At 32.3% G+C, this 12166-nt stretch overlaps 1 protein-coding gene across 5 annotated transcripts in view; it reads left to right on the top strand.

Annotated features, from left to right (window-relative positions):
• LOC130903630 (carboxyl-terminal PDZ ligand of neuronal nitric oxide synthase protein) overlaps positions 1 to 12166 on the top strand; it is a 92651-nt gene that overhangs the window by 56577 nt on the left and 23908 nt on the right. For 2 of the 5 annotated variants that reach the window (XM_057815851.1, XM_057815852.1), the window contains exon 1: positions 11219 to 11473. The exons of 2 other annotated variants lie outside the window; for them this stretch is intronic. The gene's annotated coding sequence lies outside the window, so the exon portion shown is untranslated. Of the gene's footprint in view, positions 1 to 11218; positions 11474 to 12166 lie in introns of those variants that run through there. One more of the 5 variants, XM_057815853.1, reaches the window with a different exon arrangement.

The raw sequence follows: 12166 nt of genomic DNA on the forward strand, positions 1-12166 counted from the left end.
AGAATACTTAATCCTCACGTCCACCTACCATTACGGATGCAAGACTTGGGGGTTTAGTTTCTTTTTTTCCTAAAATTTTCCATCCCTTTCGATCTTTTCTTTTTCGTAGCACTTCGTATAGCTTCTTCTCTATGTTCTCAGTAGATTTGTTAATTTCGTCGATGCAGGTTTTGGCTTTGACACTATCTTTTTAGCCAAATACTGCCGCTTTCGCTTATTATTATTCCACATCTTTGCCTTCTTTGGAGACGGCTCTCCCTTTTCGGTCTATTGTTATGAAAATTCGGCTTTATTTCTGTGGAACATTGCCAAAAACTCGATGGAAACATCTTCAAGACGCTCTTTTTGTTTCATTTTGAGCAAACGCGGCACCCATCTTGCGTACAGCTTTCTCATGTCGCAATTTTCAGACTTTTTAAACTACCTACTATTTATGCTAGCTCGCGCACTTCCAGTCGACGATCATCCAGTGGATTTTCTTCAACATTTCTAAAGTCGTTACCTCATTTGGTCGACCACTACGATGATGGTCTTCACCAGCTGAACGACCTCGATCAAACTCTGCTACCCAATATTTTACTGTTGATAAAGAAAGAGCAAATCCAAAATAGAATCTAGTTCAGCTTTTATATTGGTTGGACTAATTTTTTCCATGTTCACAAATTCACTGAAAACGTTCACTATTGATGGCTGCCAAACAAATACTGAACAACATGGCGTCTTCAAACTAAGATGGTAGTGTTTTTCAAGCTACTACCGCCATCTCTAGGTCAAACCAAGTACTTCAAGGACCTTTTAAAGATCTTGGCTACACTGTTTGTTACCACACGTCCTCTCAGATATTTTTTTCTTCTCTAAAACGCCTCAAAACTTTCTCGTTAAACTGAATCTACTAGATATGACAGGCGACGTAAACAGATGACGTCTTAAAGTCATTTCGATCAATAATTTCAAATAGGGCCCTACGGGAAGCGACACCGATTATGGCTTGTAATTATAATATGTAGATTTGAAATAATAAATAAAAATGAAAAATATTAATCGTGAAATTATAAAAATATATCTTCTGGACTGTTTTATGAAATGAAATAAAGCTTGGACGTATTGAAATGATCGATTTAAAAATTAATAATTGATTCACGGTCCAGTAAAATAGATTGTTAGAATATTCACAAGCGACGCATCATATTTCGAAGGGACGGGTAATTTCGGCAAACACATTTGGAATTTATCCAAGAGTATCTATTCGTACACGTGAAAAGTTCGGTACGAAACTAAGTTGTACATTCCTTTGGCTACATTTCCAACGAATTATGTCTCGAAATCTTGGCAGTGTACAGTTATATGGTGTATGTATCATTAATGAATTATTTGGCGGATATTTTCCACTTTTTATTATTGAATCTAATTAAATTTAATTTTTTTTCGAAATAGTAAATATGTAAACTTGATAACAAACAGAAACTGGTTTCCTATTCAGTATACTCAAACTCCACGAAGAACAACTAAAAGTACTAAATTTACCACTTAAACATTGTTTGTTGCTCTTGGTCCAACTTAAAGTTAACGTACTCACTTGCAACTAGTTTGTTTTCAAAAACATAATTTTTAAAGTGGATTTTCCTATAATACAAAAAATTGTGTTCAAAATATACGGTAAAGAAAAACATACACAGTATTTAGATGTATTCAATGTTGAGATAAGGATACGCCAACCCGGGACGGTGACAGGTGACAGGTGACAGTTGACAGGTAAACGAAAAGAGAGTCCGAGTACATAATACAACTTGTTATTCATCAAGGTATTACCTGTAATTCAGTACCTAACCCACGTTTTAAATTTGAAACAACAAAAATTGAAATCTAGAATTTCTGAATCATTTAGCTTAGGTTAAGTTATATTAGATGATATTAGGTTAGGTTAGATTCAATTAGATTACCTAACATAAATTCACAATTTTATAAATGATACAGATCTTCTAAGAACTGACCGAAGAGAATTCATTTCATTGGAAAATGATTTAATTAATATCATTTTGATCTGGAATGAATTTAAATTGTTTGAAAAACTCGTCAGCATTTTACATGGATGGCATTTTAAGTACTGTCCAAAGTTGTAAAATACTTTTTACTTAAATATACTGTAAATATATATGGGTGATTCCGTTCTAACTGTGATATTCAATGTCCTGTATTGTTTTTTTGTACTAGTCATTAATTAATAATCAATTAATAAAAATTTTGTGTTAATTGAATAATTCTTAAGATATTTAAACATTATTTTTATACAATATAACTTGCCACTTGAAGAAAACTTATACTACATCACTTGAATGTCAGTACCGTGTCATGTCCATTCCTAGAATTTACCGATAAATTATTAATTTTTTTTGTCGTAACAAATGATTTAAACTAATTACCTTATAAATTCTAATGTTTATGATCAAACTGAGGAAAATTGATGCACTTGTTGTTTAATATCTTAAGTTACCATGTCAGTACCGTGGATAAATGAGTCAGTACCGTGGAACTCAAAATCCGACATTTGTGTCTTGCTCGTGATACTTTGAAGTTGTAGTAAATTCCTCTTAGAGTTTTATTTTTACAGTAAAATAGATGAATAATATGCATAAAAAAGTTAGAAAAGTTAAATTTTAAAATCTTGAAATTTTGAATACAAAAAATCACAGTTAGAACGGAATCACCCATATTTTGGTTTTGTTTTTCATTTCATAATTAAGATCCCGAGTTCCACCATCTTCCCCCCTCGCGAGTTGTTTAATCTTCATGACAACTACTATCACGAGTTACATTGTAACAAAACACTAAAATCTGTGGAACAAAACTTTGAACTACTACTATTAGAAGTCAAAATCAAACTAAATATTTTATTTAATACAAATAATGGGACAGTTTCCTGTTTGGGACACTTTGTTTATAACTGGTGTCATTGGATAAAATTCCATTATCAACCCATTGATTTTACTGAATTTTTTGTCAAAGGTTGTCATTGATTAGAAGAGACAATCCACCCAATCTGCTCCAAGTATGTAAAAAAGGGGTGGCTACCCTCTCTGTAACAGGCGTGCGATGCTGTCCATGAAAAAAATTGTCAATTTGATCCTGGATTACAACAGCCAAAAGAAATTTCACATAAAAGATGTAAAAAGCTTTTTTTGTAGAGCTTTTCATGAGTTTCCTTTTCTATTTAAAACTTTGTTCTACAAAATCAATATTTTTGTTATAACTTTGAGGAAAATGTGTGTGAAAATCCTTGTAGAGATTATTTTCTCTAATCAAGGACAAACTATGGCGAAAATTTCAAGATGATCTTTTGGGAATCACACCCTACTTTAGTCGTAGGAATGAGGGTTTCTTTAAAACTTCCCCGGTATTTTCATCGGAATTTTCTGATGCTTGTTACAGTCCTTCAAGTTAGAAATAGAATGGAGAATAAGTTTATGCATACAAAATGAATGAAGGAAATCATATTGAATTAAACATTACCCAACTGCTATCATGTTTGACATTAAACGAATCAAAATAAAATTCCAACTTTATTAGGTGCACTTTCGATATAAAATATCCGTTTTGAAAATACGAAATCCATCTCGTTGAAAGTGAAAATGACAGCGATCGCTATTTATGTAACAAGGAAGTGAAGTAATAAAAATGTAAAGTGGGAATCTCATGTCAATGCCAGAAATTGTGCTACAAAAAATCTGAATTGTTCTCTATATGCTCGCGAGAAACAAAACTATGAAATTTGAAATATGAGCGTGTGCGAAGAGAAAATTACCTTTTCTTCTGGAAACACCTAGGGCGCATTTTATGTCGCTAACACCACGAAAAACAAATGGAAATTATGTCACAATAAAAGAAAAACTTTGATACCGAAAATATATAAATAGAACAGGTACGAAATGAACCCTTATTTTTGTATCAAGGGATGTCATTCTGAAGGAGCTAAAACTTTGTTTTATTTGTTAAAATTTGATAAAAACTTGGTTTTAGTCTAAAAAATATAGTTACCCTTCGACTAATAACCTTGCCGTAAATTGGCAGACATTGGCGAACTTGGATACAAATTTTTTTTAGTGAACGTCATCATTTCTTCCAAAATACGTCACTTGAATTGTAAGATTGCCAAATCAAAATCATTAATTTAATAAAGAGACATGCACTGGCCGTTACTAAAATAAGTTGATTAGTATATTTGGAAGAATTATCCGTTGTAAGTCAATCTATTAATAATATTGATATAGGGTTGTTTTTTTTTCAACCTCCGATGGTATGTAAAAAGTGAAATCAATCAGTGCAAGCGCCTGCTTCAATAAAATCACCCGCCTTAGAAAATATCCTTTGCTGAACGACTCTTTGAGTTACATCTTTTTGGTCTCAAAAAACAGTTGCCATAATCTCACGGTTGTTGAATTTTGTTGATCTCGTTGGAGAAGTTATGTGTATCCAATGTGTTGTGTGCTGTCACAATGAATTTAAATAAATCTTCTTCATTGCAACAACCAAGAAAATCAAAAGCTGCACCCATTTAATCAGTCTCGCGATTGTCAGTCAACATTATTGGGACCCAGCGAGCGCAAACTTCCTCTATCCTAGCTGTTCAGTAACGATAAAGTATAAAAGAGATCTTGTAACTTCCGGAAATTCCTTCTATAATTCAGTTATGTTGGATCTTCAAGTTTCCCTAACCGATTTGTCAACTTGTTCAATAATGTCGTCTGTAGCGACAGATTTGCGTTCGTGGCCAGTTTAATCATGAACATCAATTCGGCCATTTTGATATTTCTCGACTCGACTCTTTTTTCGATGAATTTTCGTTGCACTTCTTCACACCGGGTAAGATGCGCAGTCATCTACTATTCACATCAATCACCTGCTGCATACCTGGCCGTCACGCCAATACGTGTTGATGCTTCAGTGTTTGGACATATTTACACGTAATAAATCAGATTTTTTGCACCGATATGTGACGATGGTTGAAACATGGATCCATCACTTCACTCCGGAATCAAAGTGATCAAAATCTGAGTGGAATGCAGTCGGTGAACCACGTCCGAAGCGTCCAAATGCACAACAGTCAGCTGGGAAGGTTATGGCTTCAGTATTTTCGGATGCGAACTCAATCGACTATCTCCAAAAGGGAGAAACAATCAAAAGCGAATACTACATAGAGTTGTTGGATGGTTTGAATGCAAAAATCGATGATAAACGGCCTCATATATCGAAGAAACAACCATTGTTTCACCAAGACAATGCACCGATTCACAAGTCGATGGTAACGATAGTTTAAATGAACGGATTACTCTTCGAAATGCCTCCTTATCCACCCTATAGTCCAGATCTGACCCCCCCCCCCCCAGCGACTACTAGCTATTCTTTGATCTTAAAAAAAGTGCTCGTCGGTGAAAAATTCAGCTGAAATGTAGAAGCAATTGCTGAATCTGAAACATAGAATCGAGAAGTTAGAAAAGCGTTGGAATGAATGAATAAAATCGATTTTTGTCAAAAAACTGTGTTTTTCTTTGTTAATCACTCGACTTTTTAAGTGATGTGTTATATATTTGAGATTTATTGTGGTTGTGTAGTATTTTCATTCATTTACATTCTGTAGCCTCTAGGATTTTATTTTCGATCATTTTTTATCACTAGCCAATCTATTTTCTTCATTTTTGCTTCTTCTTAAGTTTACCTACCCCTACTAATATCTAGTTTCGCTTATTTTTCTCCGCTTTAACCGAAAAGAAAAATTTGAATCAACAGTTTTTGTTGGAAAAGTTCCTGTCAAATCATGTTGTTAAAAAATCACCAACCATTTCTTTAATCACCGTTATATGTACCTTGGCGCGGTTTGGTTTTTATTTCTTCTCAAGTTTATAGACACATTAATCTAATGAACACAAACCCGAAGTTATCACAGCATTTCAAGGATTGGCGAACCTAACTGTAACTCTGCTTGAGTAACTAACTATTAAAGAATTAAATAACATTACTGACATTCTGGCAAATTACTTTTAAATAACAATCTAGACAAATGTTGGGAGGTTGGTATAACTAATGCGGTTGTTTATAATTATGGTCTAGTGGTAAAAAATGACATCATGCAAAAAATTATTTCATTATCAAACTTATTGTGTAAAAAACATGATCAGTTAATAAGATATATAACTGGAAATTTTGAATTTATATATAGGGTTTTCCAATAAGAGGTGTTATTTTGATATTCAAAGAAAAATGCCATTTTTTGAGATAAATGATCGGATGTTTATTTCATTATAAAGAGGAAGGTATGCCGTTAATAATTAGCCAAATGGCCGCCACGACTGCGCTTACAGGACCATATCCTTTTCATGAAATTTTCCGTAACCAAATTGCAAAGCGGCTGCCCTATGTCCTCGATAGCCTCACGAATTCCATCTTGAATCGATGCTGGACTGTTGGCGTAGAACTTATCTTTCTTTGTTGGCCATAAAGGAAAAAGTCGCAAGGTGTTAAATCACAAGATCTCGGTGGCCAATTGTGATCACCTCTTCTAGAGATAACACGGCCCGGAAATTTTTCCCGTAAAAGATCGAGATGGTTTCGTTGCTTGTGTGATACGTCTTGTTGAAAATAAACGTTGTCCAAATCAATACCATCCAATTCCGGCCATAAAAAATCATTAATCATCTCTCGATAGCGCAATCCATTCACCGTAACTATTGCTCCAGCCTCATTTTCGAAAAAGTAAGGTCCAATGACACCGCCGGACCATAAACCGCACCAAACAGTTATGCGTTGAGGGTGGAAAGGATTTTCAACAATAACTTTCGGGTTTTCCGAGCCCCAGATTCGACAATTTTGTTTATTGACGTAACTACCAAGGTGGAAATGGGCCTCATCAGTTAAGATGATTTTTCGATGAAAATCCGGATCATTTTCATGCATTTCAAAGACCCAATCAGCAAAGACACGACGTTGTTGATGATCGGCCGGCTTGAGTTCTTCTGTTAACTGAACTGAACTGATAGGCCTTAAGACCCAAGTTTTTATGCAAAATACGGTGTAATGACGTTTGTGGAATGGCTAATTCCAAAGAACGACGAGGAATGGACAAATCTGGGTTTTCTTCAACACTTTGGGCTACAGCAGCAATATTCTCAGTTGTTCTTGAGCGACGTGCACGGGTTTTATTCTTCATATCACTAACTTGTCCCAACAGCTCAAATTTTTCCACCAATTTCTGTATTGCGGTCCGAGAAGGTGCTTCACGTCGACCCAGAAATGTTTTAGTTTTACGAACCGTCTCTGCCAAACTTTCAGCATTTTTATAGTGAATTTTAATAATTTAAATGCGTTGTTGAAGCGTGTATCGTTCCATTTTCATTAATGGCGTAGTTTCTACTTGTCAAATGTCAAAAAATGACAGCTTCAAAAGTGACATTTACCGAAATAGCGGGCTGTTCAAAATAACACCTCTTATTGGAAAACCCTTTAATATTAAAAGAAAATAAGTTTTATAGTCTTAAAAAAAGTTCAAAACTGTGAAAAATAGAAAAAAAGGTCATAAAATTATAGCTTTTTTGATAGTGCTCTGCCTCGTTGCCACTAAAAATTTGGGAAAATTATATGATCTAAACACTTAATGATGATCAGTCGGTAATTATCAGTATTAGTATTATCGAAAAACGAGAAGATCCATTTGGTGGAACCAAAATAATTGATAATTAGCTGAAATAACATGGATTCAAATAGCTAACAATTAAGATCTAACACCACTAATTTATAAAAAATTTATCGGATACAAGTTACAATGGAAAAATCTATTTGCATTTGAACTCCAATCAATCAGATCAGCTGATCAATTGTAGGACTTTTCGCGTTTTGATGTGAATTCCGCCTTGTTGTATCGTGATTTTTGTTGGTAGCACTGATTTAAATCATTTTTAATTTTGAAATATTGGCAGCAACGTAAAAGTCGAGAAGAGTTTTAACCAATCGAAAACCAAACAGATCACTTGATCAATTATAGGACTTTTGAGTAAACCCTGTATGATATAGAACGAGTATGAACTAAAAAACCCTTTGCAAATGCCCTAATTGTTATAATATACGATTAAAAAGACAAAAATTATGATTAAACTACACCGAAAAAAAAATCACTACAATACCAGAATTATGGAATAAACAAGCGATGTATTATTTTCCTCACAAACCCTGTATAATTACCAAATGAAGGGTGAAGAATTGATGAAGTTCACGTGGAAAAGTATGTTTTCCAGTGTACAAAACTCATTTTTTAAACCCTATGTACCTCTTATCGACATATACCACTAGAGAATGTTTTATTTTTCAAATTTTTACTTTTTAGACTTTTTTATATAATTTTCTTTACAATTAATCAAGATTTCAAGTTTCTTTAGATAGAAAATCATAAAAAAAAACAAATAAAACCTGACATTTCGATATATTCCAATCAAAACGATAATTTCGAATGTACCTCTTATATGAATACATTTTGGTAAACCCTGTATGATATAGAACGAGTATGAACTAAAAAACCCTTTGCAAATGCCCTAATTGTTATAATATACGATTAAAAAGACAAAAATTATGATTAAACTACACCGAAAAAAAAAATCACTACAATACCAGAATTATGGAATAAACAAGCGATGTATTATTTTCCTCACAAACCCTGTATAATTACAAAATGAAAGGTGAAGAATTGATGAAGTTCACGTGGAAAAGTATGTTTTCCAGTATACAAAACTCATTTTTTAAACCCTATGTACCTCTTATCGACATATACCACTAGACAATGTTTTTTTTAAATTCTTAATTTTTAGACTTTTTTATATAATTTTCTTAACAATTAATCAAGATTTCAAGTTTCTTTAGATAGAAAATCATAAAAAAAAACAAATAAAACCTGACATTTCGATATATTCCAATCAAAACGATAATTTTGAATGTACCTCTTATATGAATACATTTTGGTAAACCCTGTATGATATAGAACGAGTATAAAGTAAAATACCCTTTGCAAATGCCCTAATTGATACAATATACGATTAAAAAGACAAAAATTATGATTAAACTACACCGATAAAAAAAATCACTACAATACCAGAATTATGGAATAAACAAGCGATGTATTATTTTCCTCACAAACCCTGTATAATTACCAAATGAAAGGTGAAGAATTGATGAAGTTCACGTGGAAAAGTATGTTTTCCAGTGTACAAAACTCATTTTTTAAACCCTATGTACCTCTTATCGACATATACCACTAGACAATGTTTTTTTTAAATTCTTAATTTTTAGACTTTTTTATATAATTTTCTTAACAATTAATCAAGATTTCAAGTTTCTTTAGATAGAAAATCATAAAAAAAAACAAATAAAACCTGACATTTCGATATATTCCAATCAAAACGATAATTTCGAATGTACCTCTTATATGAATACATTTTGGTAAACCCTGTATGATATAGAACGAGTATGAAGTAAAATACCCTCTGAAAATGCCCTAATTGATACAATATACGATTAAAAAGACAAAAATTATGATTAAACTACACCGATAAAAAAAATCACTACAATACCAGAATTATGGAATAAACAAGCGATGTATTATTTTCCTCACAAACCCTGTATAATTACCAAATGAAGGGTGAAGAATTGATGAAGTTCACGTGGAAAAGTATGTTTTCCAGTGTACAAAACTCATTTTTTAAACCCTATGTACCTTTTATCGACATATACCACTAGAGAATGTTTTATTTTTCAAATTTTTACTTTTTAGACTTTTTTATATAATTTTCTTTACAATTCTTTTGAAATCACGATTTCAAGTTTATTTACATAGAAAATCATAAAAAAAAACAAATAAAACCTGACATTTCGATATATTCCAATCAAAACGATAATTTCGAATGTACCTCTTATATGAATACATTTTGGTAAACCCTGTATGATATAGAACGAGTATGAAGTAAAATACCCTCTGAAAATGCCCTAATTGATACAATATACGATTAAAAAGACAAAAATTATGATTAAACTACACCGATAAAAAAAATCACTACAATACCAGAATTATGGAATAAACAAGCGATGTATTATTTTCCTCACAAACCCTGTATAATTACCAAATGAAGGGTGAAGAATTGATGAAGTTCACGTGGAAAAGTATGTTTTCCAGTGTACAAAACTCATTTTTTAAACCCTATGTACCTTTTATCGACATATACCACTAGACAATGTTTTATTTTTCAAATTTTTACTTTTTAGACTTTTTTATATAATTTTCTTTACAATTCTTTTGAAATCACGATTTCAAGTTTATTTACATAGAAAATCATAAAAAAAAACAAATAAAACCTGACATTTCGATATATTCCAATCAAAACGATAATTTCGAATGTACCTCTTATATGAATACATTTTGGTAAACCCTGTATGATATAGAACGAGTATGAAGTAAAATACCCTCTGAAAATGCCCCAATTTATACAATATACGATTAAAAAGACAAAAATTATGGGTTCAAATGAACGTACGGAAGGTCCTGCGACAAAAGAAATCACGAATAACACCAAAAAAAAAACGAGGGCTACAATATTTTGACTTTGAGAAATTGACTCTGACTTATAAGGAACTTAGGCTAGCTTCATGGCAATATTCTAGTCCACACTGCCTCGGTTTCCAAGGCTACTGTACACGAATGAGGCTTCACAGAGATTGAACACCCACCGTATAGCCCTGATCTGGCCCAGTTTGTGTGTTTTTTGTTCGCAAAGCCGAAGGCCGAGTTAAGGAGTAAGACTCTATACATGCTTGATGTTTTTATATTGGAACAGAAGGTATAGTGAGATTTTTTGAAAAGTGTGTGGAAATAACGCATTTTTATTTATGACCTTTCTTTCTACGTTTGACTAAGAACTCATAGATGGCACTACGTTATTCTGCAGTTGATGGTGTCATGATATTATCTGATGATAGTTTTATTTTTACATTCCTAACCATAATAATATTTTCATTTGCGTGAAATAACTCTTAATGTATAAAAATAACTTGCATCTGGTTATTTTACAACTGTCAACGTACTACGAATACGAAAAGTTTTAAATATACTCCAATCGAATTTTCCTTGAGTCCAATATAGACAAAAATCCAAAAATAAACGAGTGTATATTATAAAGGTGCGAATTCGTTATGGCGCCGCGACGCTTTCTGGCTCCGTCATTTATAATCGGTTATCCACGGCCACCTGAACGTCTCTATCTCTAAGAACAATTTTCGGTTACACTACGTTACAAAGTTTGCGGAATTTTTTTGTACAACATGTGTGTAGTGAAAAATTGTGTGCGGAATGTTCGTTTTTATTTTATAAACATGTGATATATCATCAATAGTGAATTTTTACCACAATACATATCAGCTGATTTTATTTTAAATAATTATTGGAACGGTTTGTTTTCATATTTATTTAATGCACATTATTCGAGACGTTTAGAAATAAATATAATGAAAAAATAATAGAAAAATTTCAAACAACTCAATTCATTTTCATATATAACGAGGAAATAGATTTTAAAACGTCTAGTTAGTCGTTTTTGGTGTTTAGTTAGAAAACTAACTTTGTCTTTATTTTCGGAAAAATTGTAATTTAAAAGCTTGTAAAGATGATACAACATGTTTTTACTTCGACCACGTGGTTCTAAATAACTGATATAACACAAAATTTTAGCTTTTATTAAACAATTTCCATAATATTTTATATCATCTATAGTTTTATATTAGCTAACCCATTTTAGACAAAATGTTTAGTTCCATAACCTATAAATTTGATAAAACCGTGTACTAGTCGATAAGTTGAATTGAGAACCATTTCTTGTCCAAACTTCCCGTAATTTGCATCTGTTGAATCCACTTGGAACAAAATGAAAATATTTTCATTCAAAACGTTACATAAAATCTGATTTCACAATTTATTAATATTCAAAAACGTCTCTAGTTGCTCTCTGATATCGAAAACAATTTTACTATAGAAAATAGTATTTTTTCATGGATCTTTACTTCGTTTCAAAATGTATCACAATGTTGGGAATTTTCTGTGACAAACTAACCCGGATCAAGGGCATTGTTTTTCGGAAACTACCCA

Source organism: Diorhabda carinulata, chromosome 2, assembly GCF_026250575.1.
Source record: "Diorhabda carinulata isolate Delta chromosome 2, icDioCari1.1, whole genome shotgun sequence".
Classification (NCBI taxonomy): Eukaryota; Metazoa; Arthropoda; class Insecta; order Coleoptera; family Chrysomelidae; genus Diorhabda; species Diorhabda carinulata.